The 18,628-nt window shown below is 39.4% G+C and overlaps 1 protein-coding gene across 4 annotated transcripts in view; it reads left to right on the top strand.

Annotated features, from left to right (window-relative positions):
- PAN3 (poly(A) specific ribonuclease subunit PAN3) overlaps positions 1-18,628 on the top strand; it is a 159,935-nt gene that overhangs the window by 40,395 nt on the left and 100,912 nt on the right. The gene's annotated exons all lie outside the window — the stretch shown is intronic.

Here is an 18,628-nt window from a genome sequence, read left to right as displayed (position 1 = left end):
TTTTGAGACGGATGAGAATGAGAAGGTAATTACAAAATGCTTTTTAGCAACTAGAATTGATAGACTGAAATCTGTGGGTTTAATTTAATGGATTTCCTTATAGGCTCTTATCATGGATAAATTTACTCTTGCTTTACATACTTTTCTTTTTTTTTTTTTTTTTTTTTGAGACGGAGTCTTGCTCTGTCACCCAGGCTGGAGTGCAGTGGCGCGATCTCGGCTCACTGCAAGCTCTGCTTCTTGGGTTCACGCCATTCTCCTGCCTCAGCCTCCTGAGTAGCTGGGACTACAGGCGCCCGCCACTGCGCCCGGCTAATTTTTTTGTATTTTTAGTAGAGACGGGGTTTCACCGTGGTCTCGATCTCCTGACCTTGTGATCCGCCCGCCTCGGCCTCCCAAAGTGCTGGGATTACAGACGTGAGCCACCGCGCCCGGCAATACTTTTCTTATAAACTGGAATATTTGGTTTCTAAATCCATGTGTTAGAAGTAATAATAAGAGTTGTGGGCCAGGCGCGGTGGCTCACGCCTGTAATCCCAGCACTTTGGGTAGCCGAGGCGGGCGGATCACAAGGTCAGGAGATCCAGACCACGGTGAAACCCCGTCTCTACTAAAAATACAAAAAATTAGCCCGGCGCGGTGGCGGGCGCCTGTAGTTCCAACTACTCAGGAGGCTGAGGCAGGAGAATGGCGTGATCCCGGGAGGCGGAGCTTGCAGGGAGCGGAGGTCGCGCCACTGCACTCCAGCCAGCGGGACAGAGCAAGACTCCCTCTCAAAAAAAAAAAAAAAAAAAAAAAAGAGTTGGGTGGAAACAGACCCAGGACAATAAACAAAGCCTGACAATGTGGAAGCAAGCAGTAAAATACTGAAAAGCAAATACAACCTGGAAATCAAGTTATCTAGAGCTTTTTACAGGAAAACAAAGTTTTAAAATTTTCTTAGGTATTTCCCTAATGACCTTTTCTCATTTAAAAAATAATAATCAGTTAACTTGACTGGGCAAGGTGGCTGAGGCCTATAATCCCAACACTTTGGGAGGCCAAGGCGGGAGACTCGCATGAGCCCAGGAGTTTGAGATCAGTATGTATAACATACCAAGACCCCATCTCTAATAAAAATAAAAAAAATCAGTCAGGTGTGGTAGTACACACCTGTAGTGCCAGCTGAGATGAGAGAGTTGTTTGAGCCTGGGCGGTTGAGGCTGCAGTGAGCCAAGATGATGCTACTGCACTCCAGCCTGGACAACAGAGTGAGACCCTGTCTCAGACCAAAAAAAAAAAAAATCAGTTAATAACTGGCATTTCAGATGTATGAGTAGAAAGTGAAACTAGAATGACAAATTAATATTTAAAAGTATTTCTAATATAAGAGGTTAGTGGGATGTGTCTTAAAGTGGAAATACATGATTTAGAGCTCCTGACATTTACTTTTGAGAAAATAATGAAAATTATTAGAAATTGAGAATATGTAGTACCTATTCTTTTTATAATTTATTATAAAATAAAATGTTACTAGAAATTTGAAAATAATAAAATGTTACTAGAAATGTGACCTACATATTTGGAGAGACATTAGAATATATCCAATGGAAGCAGACTAATATAGAAAAATGAGCACTCTGCTGTGGTATTTGAGGCCCTGGATCTCCCATTTTGTGACCTTTGGCCAACTTTCTAGGCTGGAATCATCCCATCTGTGAAATGGAGAGCATGACCTTATCATTACCATAGTTGCTGTGGTGTCATTCATCTTAAAACTTAATGTCTGTCTAAATTGAAAGCATCCACATGTCCCTTTCTACCTAGAAATTTGTGGTTCATATATTCATATAGCTTGAAGGACCATATTTTTCTTGCCATTTATGTTTAAAATGATGTGTAATCTAGGGACACAGAGTTTTTCCAGCAGTGAGCAATATAGTTAGAATCTATGTGGGTACAGGTTGCATATATTTTAAAATTGTTAATGGTTAAGTTGAGAAGGTTTCAAATCTCAAAATCTCTTTACATTAGAGATACTCTTGGCATAGGAGTATGGCATATTACCCATAGTGAATTAATGAAGTAATTTTAGTGGAAGTAACTCAAAATTATGTGAATATCGCAACTCCAAATTTATCTCAGCAGGCTGGCATGATTACTTAGTGATACTTTGTTTTATAATGATACAGGAGAACAGATAGTTAGACTATGCTTACCACTATATCATAGCTAGTGAGGTAAATCATTTTCTGAAAATCTCAGTTGGGCTAATCTCTGAACCAGATATGCTAACTTTTGCCTGTGGGATTATGTGATTTACTGGGGTCAGATTAGTCAGGTATTTTTTATAGTAGGCAGTTTTACTGTATGCTATGTGGACAAACTGAAAATGAAGGACTGAATTTTTTTTCTTCCATAAAATCTAATTGGAGATGTAATACATGAACCTACAAGAGAACATTTACTCAGCAGCATATTAATTAGTGCCAATTTAAATATTTGATGATCACTAGGTAGCAAAGAATTCTCCAGATCCTGAAGAATTTCTGGAGAAAAGATGTTTTGAATTGGATTTTTTGTGGATGAGAAATATATAGAGGCAAAGATACCTAGGCAAAAGGTATGCTTGCTTACAAGTGATAGAGGCAGGAGCTTTAGTAAACTCTGATTGTTCTCCATTCTGAGAATCATAGATAAGCTAAGAAAATATGGCTGAGGGCCTTAGTATCTTTAGGAACTTCAAGGAAAATATGGGATGTGAAAAATAGTACAGTCTGTTATGGTGGCTCATGCCTATAATCTCAGCACTTTGGGAGGCTGAGGCTCGAGGATCACTTGAGGTCAGGGGTTCAAGACTAGCCTGAACAATGTAGTGAGACCTGGTCTCTACTAAAAACCAAAAACATTAGCCAGGAATAGTGGTGAATGCCTGTAGTTGCAGCTACTCGGGAGGCTGAGAGGTAGGAGGATGACTTGAGCCCAGGAGGTGGAGGCTGCAGTGAGCCATGATCACTCCAGTGCACTCCAGCCTATGTGACAGAGCAAAACCCTGTCTCAAAAACAAAACAGAACAAAAAACCAACAACAACAAAAAAACGGTACAGAAGGGTCACAGCCGTATATCTGGCTGTATAACTGTTGTTAACTATGTGAGAAACTTGTGTGGTGAGAACGTACGCCTTTAGCCAGTACTACTCATAATGTGTCATGGGACCAGGGCTAGTCTAGAGACTTGTCTGTTAGGAGATAAACACTGAAAATAAATGTCTAGAGACTTCTGTAACAATTTGATGATACTGTGACATTCAAATATGGAATCATTTTTCTAGTAATTTATCTTTATTTTACAAAATTGTAGGACCATGATGTATAGGAGTTTTTTAAAAAAGTAATTTTTTTTGATGTTTGAGAAGCACTGGTTTTCTTTTATTTGCCACATTAGGAATGCCTAATTTTATAGATAGAAAAAGTAACCATTATTTGAGTTTTGTTAAATGTAGGAGTTGATATACAAGAGATTATTACATGAGTAAACCTTAATAGCAAGATAGATAAAATTAAATTTGACCACTGTTACGAGAAGAAGTAGTTTTGTGAGTCACTGTGAATCACAAATGTGATCTAGACAAGCGTTAAAATTTCTGATGAGAAATTATTTGGGAACAGAGTATCTTTACAGCAGAGTTAGATGTTGGAATACAGATATTCATAAATGAAGTGGTTCAGTGCTGTGATATCTTGCTAATGATTCTTGCTAAGACAGAAGTTTTTATGTAGGGCAACCATGTATGATTGAGGCAAATCCTAGGCAAAATGAGAAATCTTTCAAATTTGTGTCTAGCTTTCTCCTTTTACATCGTTTTTCCCCTTTGTATCTTGGCTTTCTCCTTTTATATCTTTCTAGGCTATTGCCCTTCTTCACCTTCTTCTTTTATTCACCCTGTCACATTTTATTCAGCTTCCCCCTACTTCTTCCATTTATTAAAGCAAAAAATGGTCTGATACCCGTCGTTTGTATTTCTTTGGTTTACTTTAGTATATTGTTTCAGTCAATATGCAGTTTTACCTGGATATTTGTATTATGTTTCTAATACTGAGAGAACAGATTGTCACTCTGTAAATTTTTTTAAGTTTTAACGTCAAGTTAAATTATTTGGGGTTAGGAGGCAAAGACTTTTGAAGTATCATGTTTATTTCTTCTGTTCTTGCTTTTAAAGCTTTTTGTTAGGACTAGGGAAGTGGGACCAAAGGGACTTGGCTGGTTCATCTGCTGATAGCTTATTTGTGAGGAGATGTGGTTGTTAGAGGTACAGTTCTGGATTATTCTGCTTGAGAGAAAAATTCACCAGCAGTACTTTTCTCTGCTTTCTTCTTTGTTGGAACCTAGATTGGGTCTCCTTTTTATGCTGTTCTTTATCTTAAGAGCACCCATCTCTCTTAGAAAACTTACTGATGATAAATATTTTATGTTTTCTGATTAACTTGACATTTAAAAGTTTTCTTACAGCATTTGTATTCTAAAGTCTTTCTTTGGAAGATAATTTTTACATTATTTCTACTCTAGGCAATAAAATATGGAATAACAAAGACTAGAGCATATTTACGGTAGAGTTCTTTTATGGAGAAAGATAAAGTAAATTTGGAGAAATTAATGTGAGTATAGCATAGACAATTTGGAATGTAAATCTTTTCTTAATCCTGCTGATGGTTAGGCTAGGCCTTTTTGGCATATTAAATCAAGTATTTATGTCAGAAAAAAAAGAAAAGGAGAAAATGGAGAAGACATTGAAAGATAACAAAATTTTAAAAGAGATTACAATCTCAATTTAATCTGTCAAACAATTGTTTTTAGTTTCTTTATGTATGTTCTCAAAGAAATAATGCCTTACTTGGTATGTAGATTTCCAGTAAGCCACATCAGTATCTTTTACCCATTGAGTATTATTCAGTATTGTTTCTGGAAAATTGTAACGAGAATTCCAAATTAATGTCCTCACCACTATTATGCCCTGAAGTCACTAAACATTCATTCACCTCCACTTGTCAAGATGGAGGATGGAATGTGTGCCATCTCAGCCTAAGCCAGGTTTAGGTGAACTTTTAGGGTTCAAGATAGATATGTTTTCCTATGGAAACTGACACAGTTGTTGGAGTCCAAGTTCGGGGTGTGGGGAAGACACCCATGGCATGGTTCCTGTTTATAGCTTACTTAGAGCCTCTTGGAGAATTTTAATTTCTCAAGAACAAACAGCAGGAAGGGTAATAACACGGCAGTATTGAGTGGTGGTTAAGGCTTTAGGGTTTAGAGTTAGATGCGAGGCAGTCAGGATTGAATTTGTATTGCTTCACTGATTATCTTTGTGTCTTCAACATAGTAAACCTTTTTGTTTCTTCATTCGCAAGATGAGAATGTGGTACCTACTATGTAAGGTTGTTTTGAGGACTAAATGGGATGTGTTACCTGGCACAGAAGTGGTGACTATTATTGGTAGTAGCTAATAAATAGTGTTGGTCAAATTTCGAACTTTTCTTGGAAATTGTTAACTGCTGTGAAGTAAGTATCCCTGGCTGCTCACTCTGGATCAGGCTGTATTACAATTGTCCTCTGGAAGTGTGGTTCTGTAGCTGCTCTGAGGATGTCTACCTTTTCTTTGAGATGTTCAGACCCCCTCCTCCCCCAGTATTCATTTTTTGCCGCCTTCCTCACAGAAACTTCTTCCTGTTAGCTTCTCAAACATGTCCTCCAGATTATGGGAAAATCCATCGGGGGTTTCTTGCAATGTAATTGCAGACAGATAGAAACTTGATTTTATTTATATGAATGATGATTTTCTATATTTGTTCCAGATAATATGGTAAACTTAAATAATTATTTTATAAATTAAATGTTTTATATTTTATCATATCATCTAGTTACGTCAACAGTTCTTTGGGAGAGATTGCTTTTTCTGTTTTGGGAAATGGAAATTTGAGAGATTAAGTAATTTGCATAGAGTAATGTAAATTACATAGGGCAATATGAGAAGGGTAAGTTGACTGAATTTACTACAGGGTGAAAAATAGTCCACTGGTAATATGGAGAGGAGGAGATAAAACATCATTTAACCTTATGCCTGCTTCTTTTTCCACTTAAGTGATTTTTTTCAGTGTAAATTTCTGTCAAAATGATTTCTGGGGCAAGAATAGACAATTTAATTTTTTATAATTGACAGACAACTTTTCAGAAATGCAGCACAAATTATATTCCAACTAATGGGGGCTGGTTTTTCTGTAGTCTTGAAAACACTGGGCTATAAAAATCTTTCGTATTTTTGTAATTTCACAGGCAAAAAACCTTGTTTAAATTTGATGGTGTTGTAGACTTCTCTTTTATGTTTATTGGTCATTGGTGTTATTTTATGTCCTTTGCTCATTTCTTATTGGGCTATTTTTTAAATTCATTGTAAGAGCTCTTTGTACATTAGAGATGTAAATCTCTTCTATCAGATGTTACAGTCTCCCTCCATTTTGTTGTTGGTCTTGAATTTCACGAGTAATTTATGCTGTCAGTGTTGAAATGTCATGCATGCTTACTCTGTTTCTGTCATACTATGTTTAAAATAGAAAAATATTAAGCCAATTTTTGTTAAAATAACATGGAACTCTCTGATCCAATGAGTTAGTAATTTGAATATAAAGGACCATCATTGTTTTTTATAATTAATTTGAATACACCTGTGATTTTTATTGTGAATGATCTCTAGTAATCAGTTACCCTTAGTAAATAGCTGTGTGTTCTCTCTTTTCTCTGCTTTTTAACTGATAGGCTTGAATGTTCTTCCTGTTGGTTATCTCCAGCCTCAATCTATTCTTTTCTTAAAATATACAAGTAACATTAGATTGAAACTTGCTAAAAATATGGTAGTTCTTATAGAGAAAGACTTTGAGAGTTGACTTTCCTTTCCTGCTAAGTAAAGAGTATTCGTGGCTGAGTTTCTAGGATTGGATTGAGATAAAGATGTACTTTGGAAAGAACAGATTAAATTTTGTTTTAACAAGTGTGAGGTTCAACCATGTACTTCCTGTACTTTATTTTAATTGGCACTTGTTGTGCAGTGACCATTTGTTTTTGTTGAATCAAGAGAGCTTCCTCTAAATTCATGATTGTAGGAGAATTTTGTTCTGTTGATTGATTTTTTTTTTTTTTTTTTTTTTTGAGACGGAGTCTCGCTCTGCCGCCCAGGCTGGAGTGCAGTGGCCGGATCTCAGCTCACTGCAAGCTCCGCCTCCCGGGTTTACGCCATTCTCCTGCCTCAGCCTCCCGAGTAGCTGGGACTACAGGCGCCTGCCACCTCGCCCGGCTAATTTTTTGTATTTTTTTAGTAGAGACGGGGTTTCACCGTGTTAGCCAGGATGGTCTCGATCTCCTGACCTCGTGATCCGCCCGTCTCGGCCTCCCAAAGTGCTGGGATTACAGGCTTGAGCCACCGCGCCCGGCCTGTTGATTGATTTTTAAAAAGAGCTCTCATGAGTTTGTTTTGGAAGCCTTTTTTTAAAGGTGTGTGTGGTAGTATGGTGTTTGATGCTTTATCATATTTAAACGTGAACTGAAATTTTTGTATGCCTTTTATATACAGTTTGTAATACTGTTGGCTATACTCATCACATAGCTTTGAAGATTTTGAGCTCTTATACACAGTAATGGTAGTTTAAGTAAGACCATGGTGCATTTACCACTTGAACCTACAAACTAGTAGATCATTCTAAGGTTAGCTGGTTGGCTTCTTTACACTCTGGTCGTTCTATTTGCAAAGTTTAATTGCTGATATTTAGGGGTCTAACATTATTGATAGCTCATCCCTATTTTCCTAGGAGGTAGGTTTGCAGAATCAATTAGTAAAGGTGAACTTAAAATTCTCATCCACAAACATGCTAGCCTAAGCTCCAAGTTAATTGTAACCAAAACCATGTGGTTTTCCCCAACTCTGTTTTATTCCCAAGATTTGTTGTCCTTGTATTTTGAAAATGGGGAAGGAGAACTTTTAAATTCTAGTTATTTGAATGAAGTCTTTATCTGTTCTCATTGATTCCATCCATGCTAATTAAATATAAACATTTATTCATTTGGGTATTTGTATTTGGTTATCTTAGGTTTAGCTAGAATGACATTAAGATTGTAAAATGTTAAGGAATATTACAGAATATGGAATTGATTTCTTTGAGTTGGAGATGAGCTGTTAAGAGGACAAGTGTTGGAACCCTACTTTATGTTAATTTTGAGATAATAGGCAAGTTATTTTAACCTCCTCTCAGACTTACTTTTATCATCTGTAAAGTTGGTATAAAGTAGGCGCTATGTCACAGAATTATGTGAATTAAATACGTTAATGGATATAGTGTTTATAGTGCCTTGTACTTGTCAAATGGTAGTTATTGTTATAGTCTTCTATTATGATCTGCAGTTTAAAAGTTTATCTAATTATGTACAAGACTGCTTTTCATTATTTACCATCTTTGTTTAAATTCAATTATAATAAAACTCATTTTTGAAAAAGTGTACACATACAAGTTGAATAAAATGGAAACCTTTTGCTAACAAGCCAGTAAACATTCTGGCAGCTACATAGTGACAGCTACGTGGGAGACTGAGGTGGGAGGTTTGAGTTCAGGGTTTTGAAGCTGCAATGAGCTATGATCGGGCCACTGTGTTCCAGCCTGGGCAACAGAACAAGACTGTTAATATAATGAATGCATTTGGTAAGGGACTGAAATTGATAGAAAACTTTAATGTTCATTAAAATTGATAGATTATCATGGAAATAACTTTCTTGTTTAAAAAAAAAAATTGGCCTGGCATGGTGGCTCATGCCTGTGATCCCACCACTTTGGGAAGATGAGGTAAGAGGATTGCTTAAGACTAGCCTGGGCAACATGGTAAGACCCGTGTTTAAAAAGAAAAAAGCCCTCACGAGATGCCTCACACCTTTAATTCCAGCACTTTGGGATCCTGAGATGGGTAGATAACTCGAGCCCAGGAGTTTGAGACCAGCCTGGGCAACATGGCGAAACACTCTCTCTACAGAAAATACAAAAATGAGCTTGACTTGGTGGTGGTGCACGCCTGTAGTCCTAGCTACTTGGGAGACTGAGGTGGGAGGATCACCTATGCCCAGGAGGTTGAGGCTGCAGCGAGCTGTGTTTGCACCACTTCACTCCAGCCTGGGAAACAGAGCAAGACCCTGTCTCAAAAAATATAACAACTTACTTTCACTCAAAATATTTTAATAACTTTGGCATGCTATTTTATTTCTTTGTATCTGGTACGTGTTGTGGTTCCAGTCTAAAGAACAAGGATATAAGAAGTTGCAGTTGGTGTTCCAGTTCTTTAGAAATTCAGTGTGCCCTTGCATAGCAAGATCTTCCAACTGATTTTATTTTTGGTAGCATAAAATCCCTTTGTAACACTGAGATTTTAAGAACATAAGTAAAGACTGCTTTGTAGACTTCCTTAAATTACTATGTAGATAATGTTTGTCCCCCTCAATGACCTGACTCATAGCAGAAGCTACAAATATGTGTATATGTGTTTATACGTGTAAATTGTGTTCTGCCGTGTTTGATATAATTTTTCTCATTTTTTACTTATTTTTATTTTTTGAGGGGCAATGTCTTGCCCTGTTGCCCAGGCTGGTCTCCAACTCAGACTTCAAGTGATCCTCCTGTCTCATCTACCCAACTTAGCTGGGACTACAGGCACATGCCACCATGCCCAGCTAATTTTTTAAAGTTCTGTGGAGACTGGGTCTCACTATGTTGCCCGGGCTGGTCTTGAACTCCTGGTCTCAAGTGATCCTCCTGTGTCAGCCTCCCAAAGTGCTGAGATTACAGGCATGAGCCACCTCACCTGGCTCAATGAATGACTTAAATGACATTTTAAAATGATTTATGTTTTATTAATCAGAACATCTTTACAAACTTGAAAAATAGTAGTATACAAATGTGAAATATCACTTTTCAGACACTGCTTAAATGAATATATGAATTTATTATCTTTTACAGCATCAACTCAGCAGCCTATCTCCTGACACTCCTAAGGGTCTTAGGTACATGGATTGAGAAACCTCTGGCCTAGGATTTATTATATATTTATTTCAAAATAAGCCTGCATTTTTTTTTACAACCTCCTGTGACTCCTAATGATCTTCCTTCTCTTCATTACATATCCTGATACTTTAGCATATCTGCAATTATAAGAATTAAATATCAAAGTATACCATTAATGATTAGTGGTTAATCACTTGAGGCCAGGTGTTTGAGACCAGCCTAGGCAATATAGCAAGACCTGGTCTCCACAAAAAATTTTAAAAAGTTAATGGAGCATGGTGGTGTTCACCTATAGTGCCAGCTATGTGGGAGACTGAGGTGGGAGGATCGTTTGAGCTCGGGGGTTTGAAGCTGCAATTAGCTATGGTTGGGCTACTGCGTTCCAGCCTGGGCAAAAGAACAAGACTGTCTAGAAAAAAGAAGAAACAGAAAAAAAAACTACATTGTTTCAGAGTGTAAATAGTAAAATGATTATCTATACAGTGATTACATTTTTGATGTTCAAAGGAGGTTCTTATAATTCACGGCATTGGAAACTTTTTGTCCTGAACCAATAATTAGTTTTCTCTAGTTTATTATTAATGAGTAGACCATGATATGTAATAATATGTGACTGATAATGTGAGGCATTTTGGAGATGGTGCTGTTTTGCAATTACCAAAAGAGTTGTGCTCTGAAAATTGGTCTGTTACTTGGTAGCTTTAACTACATTTTTTTATACAAGTGCTGATATTTATAGATTGTTATTTTAGCTGGACTCTGAACTTTTTGGGAGAAGAGAATAGATCTTCTTGGTCATTTTATTTTTAAGAATGATAGAGAGGTTTGTACTGAAATGTTGAGTAAATCAAGGAATGAAAAAATATACGTATGTGCATCTAGACTTCAGAACTAAAACAGTCCTAAAATTACCTTCTATTCTTTCCTTTGACATAGTGAGTCTAGAGGCTTACCTTCCTTGTATTGAGAGTAGACTTCCCTTAGTCCTAAACCACTGGAACTGGCTTTTATAAAATGGGGCAAAGGTTTTTGGAAAAGCTAGGGCTTTGAGGGCTACAAATAGTGATCTTAAAAGCTCTCAGTGTTAGCCGGGTGTGGTGACTCACACCTGTAATCCCAGCACTTTGGGAGGCTGAGCTGGGTGGATCATGAGGTCAGGAGTTCAAGACCAGCCTGGCCAACATGGTGAAACCCCATCTCTACTCAAAATACACATATTAGCCAGGCGTGGTGGCGGGCCTCTATAATCCCAGCTGCTCAGGAGGCTGAACCAGGAGAATGTCTTGAACCCAGGAGGCGGAGGTTGCAGTGAGCTGAGATCGCGCCACTGCACTCCAGCCTGGGGCGGCAGAGTGAGACTCCATCTCAAAAACAAACAAACGAAGAAAGCTCTCAGTGTTGAGGTCAAGCTCCAAAGGGGCAAGGAGCTAGCTACAAGGACTTGAGATGTTGAATTTTTAAACCTTTACCCCTTCTCATTTTGGGGAGTGGCTCCAATTTCTGTTTGTACCACTAGTTATTTCTTCTGCAGATCTTCTCTCTGACGTTATTAAGAACTTTAGTGCTCAAAGTGCGATCACCAGACCAGGAGCATTTGCAGTCTTCAGAGCGTCTTTAGAAACACAGATTCTTAGGCCTTGCTCTAAGACCTACTGAGTCAGAATCTTTTATTTTAGCAAGATCCCTGGAAGATTTCTGTGTTCACTATTGTTTGAGAAGTACTACTCTAGAATATATTTTCAAACCTTTTCTTATTCTTGAAAACTTTTATTCAAACCTGGAGCTTTTTTGTTTGTTTGGTTTGATATTTTACTTTTGAGACAGTCTTGCTCTTACCACCCAGGCTAGAGTCCAGTGGCACAATCTTGACTCACTGCAAACTCTGCCTCCCAGGTTCAAATGATTCCCCTGCCTCAGCCTCCAGAGTAGCTGGGACTACAGGCGCCCACCACCACGCCTGGCTAATTTTTGTATTTTTTAGTAAAGACAAGGTTCCACCGTGTTGGCCAGGCTGGTCTGGAACTCCTGACCTCAAGTGATCTGCCTGCGTCAGCCTCCCAAAGTGCTGGCATTACAAACGTGAGCCACCTCACCTGGCCAATTTGTTTGTTTTTTGAGATAGAGCCTCACTCTATTGCCAGGTTAGAGTGCAGTGGCACAGTCATAGCCTACTACAGCTTTGAATTCCTGGTCATTTCAGCCTCCTGAATAGCTGGAATTATATGCACACCACTACACCTGGATTATTAAAAAAAATTTTTGGCAGGAGGCAGGGGTAGAGATGGGGTGGGTCTCACTATGGTGCCCAGGTTGGTCCTTGAACTCCTGGCCTCAAGCAGTCCCCCTGCCTTGGCCTTCCAGAGTGCTAGGATTACAGGTATGAGCTGCTGTGCCTGGCCTCTGCTGGATGTTTTACCACGGGAAAAGGGGTGTGTTAGTCCATTTTGACACTGCTCTAAAGAAATACCCGAGACTGGGTAATTTATAAAGGAAAGAGGATTAATTGACTCACAGTTCCACATGGCTGAGAGGCCTCAGGAAACTTACAATCATGGTGGAAGGGGAAGCAGGCACCTTCCTCACAGGGTGGCAGGAGAGAGAAGCGTGGGTGAAGGAGGAGCTGTCAAACATTTATAAAACCATCAGATCTCGTGAGAACTCACTATCACGAGAATAGCACGGGGGAACCACTCCCATGATCCAGTCACTCCCTTAACACATGGGCATTATTCATGTAATTTGAGGTGAGATTTGGGTGGGAACACAGAGCCAAACCACATCGAGGGGATTGGGAATTTTGTTGTACAATGTTAACTTACACGTTCAGTAGGACACGGCATTTTCAAATGGTTCTATTTCATAATAACCAGCAAGGTGGAACTGGTCAGGCTATCAAGAATAGAGGATCCATAAGGGAATTTGCGTGTTTTGGGGGATCACTGTGTTCTTAAAAGTTGGTCTAGGTGAGGATTTCTAGAAGCTCGGAAGGGAAGAGGAGTTGTTCGCTTTTGTTTGCTCTGAAGGAGGGGCTTGGATCTTAAAGAACTGAAATAGTAAATAAACATTTCCCTTAAAATTGTGTTTGCCCTGTTTATTTTCTCATCTTCTCTTTAAACTCTTCCTTTCCCTTAGCACCTGCTTCCAATTAATCACCAATAGTTGTTTTTAACCTACCAGATGTTTCCACAAGTAAGCCTTCACTAGTTCTCTATTTCTCTTGTTATTGCCTCAAGTTCATCTCCTCCTCTCTCGACTAGTGATTCGTAGCCAGGGCAGTTGTGTCTTTTTACCCCCAGAGAACATTTGGTAATATCTGGAGACATTTTTGGTTGTTACAGCTGGATAGTTGGTGCTTAGTGGTATTTAGTGGGAGGACAGAGATGCTGCTAAACATCCTACAATGCACAAGACAGCCCCCCACAAGAAAGAATTACCCAAAGTCAATAGTGCTGATGTTGAGAAACCCTAACCTAGACTACTGCCAGAGTCCACTGATTTGTCTACCTATTTCCATTTTTACTCCGTCTTCCCCAGTTCTTCCTCCACACTGCCACAGACATTCCTTTCTAAAATGCAAATCTGATTTTATCATTTTTTCTTTCCCCAGGGAATGATCCTCAAATTCCTTACTTAGTATAGGAAACAATATGTTTTTATTTACTTATTTATTTTTATTTTAATGTTTTTTGAGACATGAGACCTCATGTCATTGCAGCCTTGACCTCCTGGGCTTGTGATGCTCCCACCTCAGCCTCCAAAGTTGCTGGGACTATAGGCATGGGCCACCATGCCCGGCTCCTTTTTTCATTTTTTGTAGAGATGAGGTCCCACTGTGTTGCCCAGGCTGATCTTGAACTCGGCTCAAACAGTCCTCCCATCTCAGCCTCCCAAAGTGCTGGGATTACAAGCATGAGCCATTGTGCTTGGCACTAAAACAATACTTTTTTTTGTTTGTTTGTTTTTTTTGAGACAGAGTCTCACTGTGTCACCCAGGCTGGAGTGCAGTGGTGCCATCTTGGCTCACTGCAGCCTCCGCCTCCTGGATTCAAGAGATTCTCCTGCCTCAGCCTCCTGAGTAGCTGGGATTACAGGCACGCACCACCACACCGGCTAATTTTTGTATTTTTAGTAGAGATAGGGTTTCACCATGTTGGCCAGGCTGTTCTCTAATTTCTGATCTCGTGATCTGTTCGCCTCAGCCTCCCAAAGTGCTAGGATTACAGACGTGAGCCACCGTGCCTGACCAATACTTTTTAAAAATTGTATTCAGGCTTCATCTTTTGTTCTCAAACTTGACCCTCTGCTAATGGTGAACTGAATACTTGTGATTTGTTCTAAACACCACCATATCTCTATACATACTTTTCCCCTAGCCTATTCTATATACTTACATCTCTCATATTTTCCTATCTAGGCACATTTGTTTTTCCTTCAGAACTTTACTCAGGTGTTCACTTTCTCTGTGAAGCCAGCTTTGTTTCTGCTGTATTTGTACGTGATTACTTAGGCATTATTATATCACAGTGGGTTGTGGTTTGTTTACATTTCTGTTACATCCTAGCCTGTATTCTGTCTTCAGCCAAAGGTGTGTATTGTATTCCAAATACTTAGAAGAGTTCCTGATACAAATTAGGTTCTCAGATGTTTAGTTGAAAGTACATTTTTTCTTCAAGGAGTAATTAGTAATTTGGAAGTTAGCTTATAGATGAAATATTGTTATATTTATGTTCTAAGCAATGAAACCTTCCTATATAATCTTTTGCCTCACCATAATGTTTTACATTGCTGCCATCTCTTTTCAGATGTTATTTTGTATTCTGTTGCTTATAATGGTACATTAAATAGTATTGATACCTTAGGGCAAGGGTGTCCAATTTTTTAGCTTCCTTGGGCCACATTGGAAGAATTGTCTTGAGTCACACATAAAATACACTGACACTAATGATAGCTGATGAGCTTTTAAAAAAATGGCAAAATAATCTCATAATGTTTCAAGAAAGTTTACAAATTCTTGTTGGGCCGCATTCACAGTCATCCTGGGCCTCTAGTTGGACAAGCTTGCCTTAGTATCTTTTCATTTAGTTACACAGAGAAGATTTTACTTTTGGATTAGAGTTTAATCTCTGGCTATTTATTCAAAAAATTTAGAGTTTATAATGGCACATGTTTAGAGATCTCTTCTACCTAAGGAGAGGCTTTAGGCTAGTTAAGGGTTTTGGGGCATGGAGTGGAAGGAAGGATAGGAGTGATGAATTCCCTTTTTGAAATGAAGAAATGTTAATTATTTAATGAGTGCAGTTAAGGAGGGAGGATGATACATCAGATGTTTTTAAAACCTTTTTTGGGAATGGGCACGTGGTTCACACCTGTAATCCCAGCACTTTGGAAGGCCAAGGCAGGCGGATCATTGAAGCCCAGGAGTTTGAGACCAGCTTGGGCAACATACAGAGACCCCCATCTCTACAAAAAATACAAAAATTAGCTGGGCGTAGTGGTACATGCCTGTAGTCCCAGCTTCTCCGGAGGCTGAGGTGGGAGGATCCCTTGAGCCCGGGAGGTAGAGGTTGCAGCGACCTGAGATTGCACCACTGCACTTCAGCCTGGGAGTCAGACCCTGACTAAAAAAAAAAAAAACCCAAGAAACAAAAACCAAAGAACAACAACTTTTTTTTTTTTTTTTTTTCAATGTTGTTTACTGGGCTACTGAATAGAAAGTGAATTGTATTGACTGTAATAACTGTGTCAAAAGTACATCTGAGGCCCAGTGCGGTGGCTCATGCCTGTAATCCCAGCACTTTGGGAGGCCGAGGCAGGTGGATCACCTGAGGTTAGGAGTTCGAGACCAGCCTGGCCAACATGGTGAAACCCCATCTCTAATAAAAATAGAAAAATTAGCCAGGCATGGTGGCAGGTGCCTGTAATCCCAGCTACTCAGGAGACTGAGGCAGGAGAATCACCTGAACTAGGAAGGTGGAGGTTGCAGTGAGCTGAGATTACATCACTGCACTCCAGTCTGGGTGATGGAGTCTCAAAAAAAAAAAGAGATACTCTGTCTCAAAAAAAAGAAAAAAGAAAGAAAGTACATCTGATTTTGTGAAGCATCTGAATTACAGAAGACCTTTTAAAATAATTTTCATGCATTCAGATATATGATCTGGAATTTAGGTGTCCATGTATAAATCATTTGACAACCTGAGATTTTGATGAAGTAAACATTTGATATGTTGAACTTTCCTGATAGAACAAGGTTAATCTGTAGCTCAGAAATTTTCATATATATATATATATATATATATATATTTTTTTTTTTGGGTAGAGATGGAGTCTTGCTGGAGTGCAGTGGCGTGATCTCGGCTCACTGCAACCTCTGCTTTCTGAGTTCAAGCAGTTCTCCTGCCTCAGCCTCCCAGGTAGTTGGGACTGCAGGTGCACACCGCTACGCATGGCTAATTTCTTTTGTATTTTAGTATAGACGATGTTTCACCGTGTTGCCCAGGCTGGTCTTGAACTCCTGAGCTCAGGCAATCTGCCCATCTCCGCCTCCCAATGTGCTAGGATTACAGGCGTGAGCCACCTTTCCTGGCCAAATATAAATTTTAAAGTAGTGAATGTCTAATTAGGGTTATGTTATTCTTACTGTATGTCAAAGCCTTATAGTTTTCTGTTTGAACACAAAAATGTACAATTTAATTCTTATACTCTTTCCAAGGAATTAAGTTACTAGAAATAACTTGCTTTAAAATTCTTTCGCTTATAATGTGGTTCCATGGCATGAATCACTAGGGTACATACTTATTCTCATTCACAGAAGTTCCCTCTGTGGCTTTTGTAAAGTGTGATAGCAAATAAAAAGAAAAAATGTTCCCTATGCTATAGACATAGAGAATAAATAGATTGGTTCAAGATTGCATAAAGGTGGAAGTACGTTAGTTTCATAAAACTATGTCCACTGGGCTGACGTGGTGGCTCATGCCTGTAACCTCAACACTTTGGGAGGTGGTGGATGGCTTGAGTCCAGGAGTTCCAGACCAGCCTGGGCAACATGGTGAAACCCCATCTCTACTAAAAATACAAAAATTAGCCTTGCATGGTGGCACATGCCTGTAGTCCTGGCTACTTGGGAGGTTGAGGTGGCAGGGTCGCTTGAGCCCCCGAAGCAGAGGTTGCCACTGAGCTGTGATTGCACCACTGCATTCCAGCCTGGGTGACAGAATGAGACACTGTCTCAGAAAGCGAAAAGAAATAAAACTCTGTCCACTGCCATATTTATTGAGTAGGTAGGCAATCCAGTTACCTTTTTCAGTGCAAGTTAAGTTATTTTTGTCCTTGGTTTTTTTTGTTTTTTTGTTTTGTTTTGTTTTGTTTTGATTTGAGACGGAGTCTCATTCTGTGGCCCAGGCTGGAGTGCAGTGGCATGATCTCGGCTTATTGCAACCTTTGCCTCCCAGGTTCGAGTGATTTTTCTGCCTCAGTCTCTCGAGGAGCTGGGATTACAGACATATGCCACCAAGCTTGGCTAATTTTTGTACTTCTAGTAAAGATGAGGTTTCACCGTGTTGGCTAGGCTGGTCTTGAACTCCTGACCTCAAGTAATCCACCACCTCGGCCTCCCAAAGTGCTGGGATTACAGGCATGAGCCGCTGCGCCCGGCCTTGTCCTCTTTAAATCAAAGACTATATAGCAGATGCATGCTTGTGGAATGGATAATCTAATTTGCATGGAATAATTCACATAGGCATTATTTGCAAGACTTTTGAAATTTGGAAATTATGTCTTTTTCAAATTGGTTCTCTTTGTACTAGAAAACATAATTAATATAGTTGACTGGATATGGTTTTTTTTTTTTTTTTTTTTTTTGAGACGGAGTCTCGCTCTGTCGCCCAGGCTAGAGTGCTGTGGCCGGATCTCAGCTCACTGCAAGCTCCGCCTCCCGGGTTCCCGCCATTCTCCTGCCTCAGCCTCCCGAGTAGCTGGGACTACAGGCGCCCGCCACCTCGCCCGGCTAATTTTTTATATTTTTTAGTAGAGACGGGGTTTCACCGTGTTAGGCAGGATGGTCTCGATCTCCTGACCTCGTGATCCGCCCGTCTCGGCCTCCCAAAGTGCTGGCATTACAGGCTTGAGCCACCGCGCCCGGCCTTTTTTTTTTTTTTAATAGAGACAGGGTCTTGCAATGCTTCAGGCTGTTGTGGAGCTCCTGGGCTCAAGTGATCCTCGTGCCTCAGCCTTCGAAGTGCCGGGATTACGGGCATGAGCCACCGTGCCTGACCAGCATCTTTTTTTGAAGAAACTTAATTTTAGCTCTTGGTTTCAGCAGTCTTATACCTCATGACAGAGCAATGAGTAAACATATATTTTCTTATTTCAGAGTTTAAATTAGTTACCTTCCCAAGCATGAGTTAGTATTTTCTGAAGGGAAAAAAATATATATAAATTTTCCTTAAAGATGCAGTGTAGTGCAAATTTGCTGTAATTAAGAGAAGTAAGATGGTGGAAACAATAACTGATTTTCATGAATGAAAGTCCTGCTAACCGCTATTAAGATGGTTTATTAATTTTCTTA

This window comes from Trachypithecus francoisi, unplaced genomic scaffold (genome assembly GCF_009764315.1).
Source record: "Trachypithecus francoisi isolate TF-2019V2 unplaced genomic scaffold, Tfra_2.0 Contig01461, whole genome shotgun sequence".
NCBI lineage: Eukaryota > Metazoa > Chordata > Mammalia > Primates > Cercopithecidae > Trachypithecus > Trachypithecus francoisi.
Note: the sequence above shows the minus strand (reverse complement) of the source record. Positions and strands in the feature narration are given on the sequence as shown.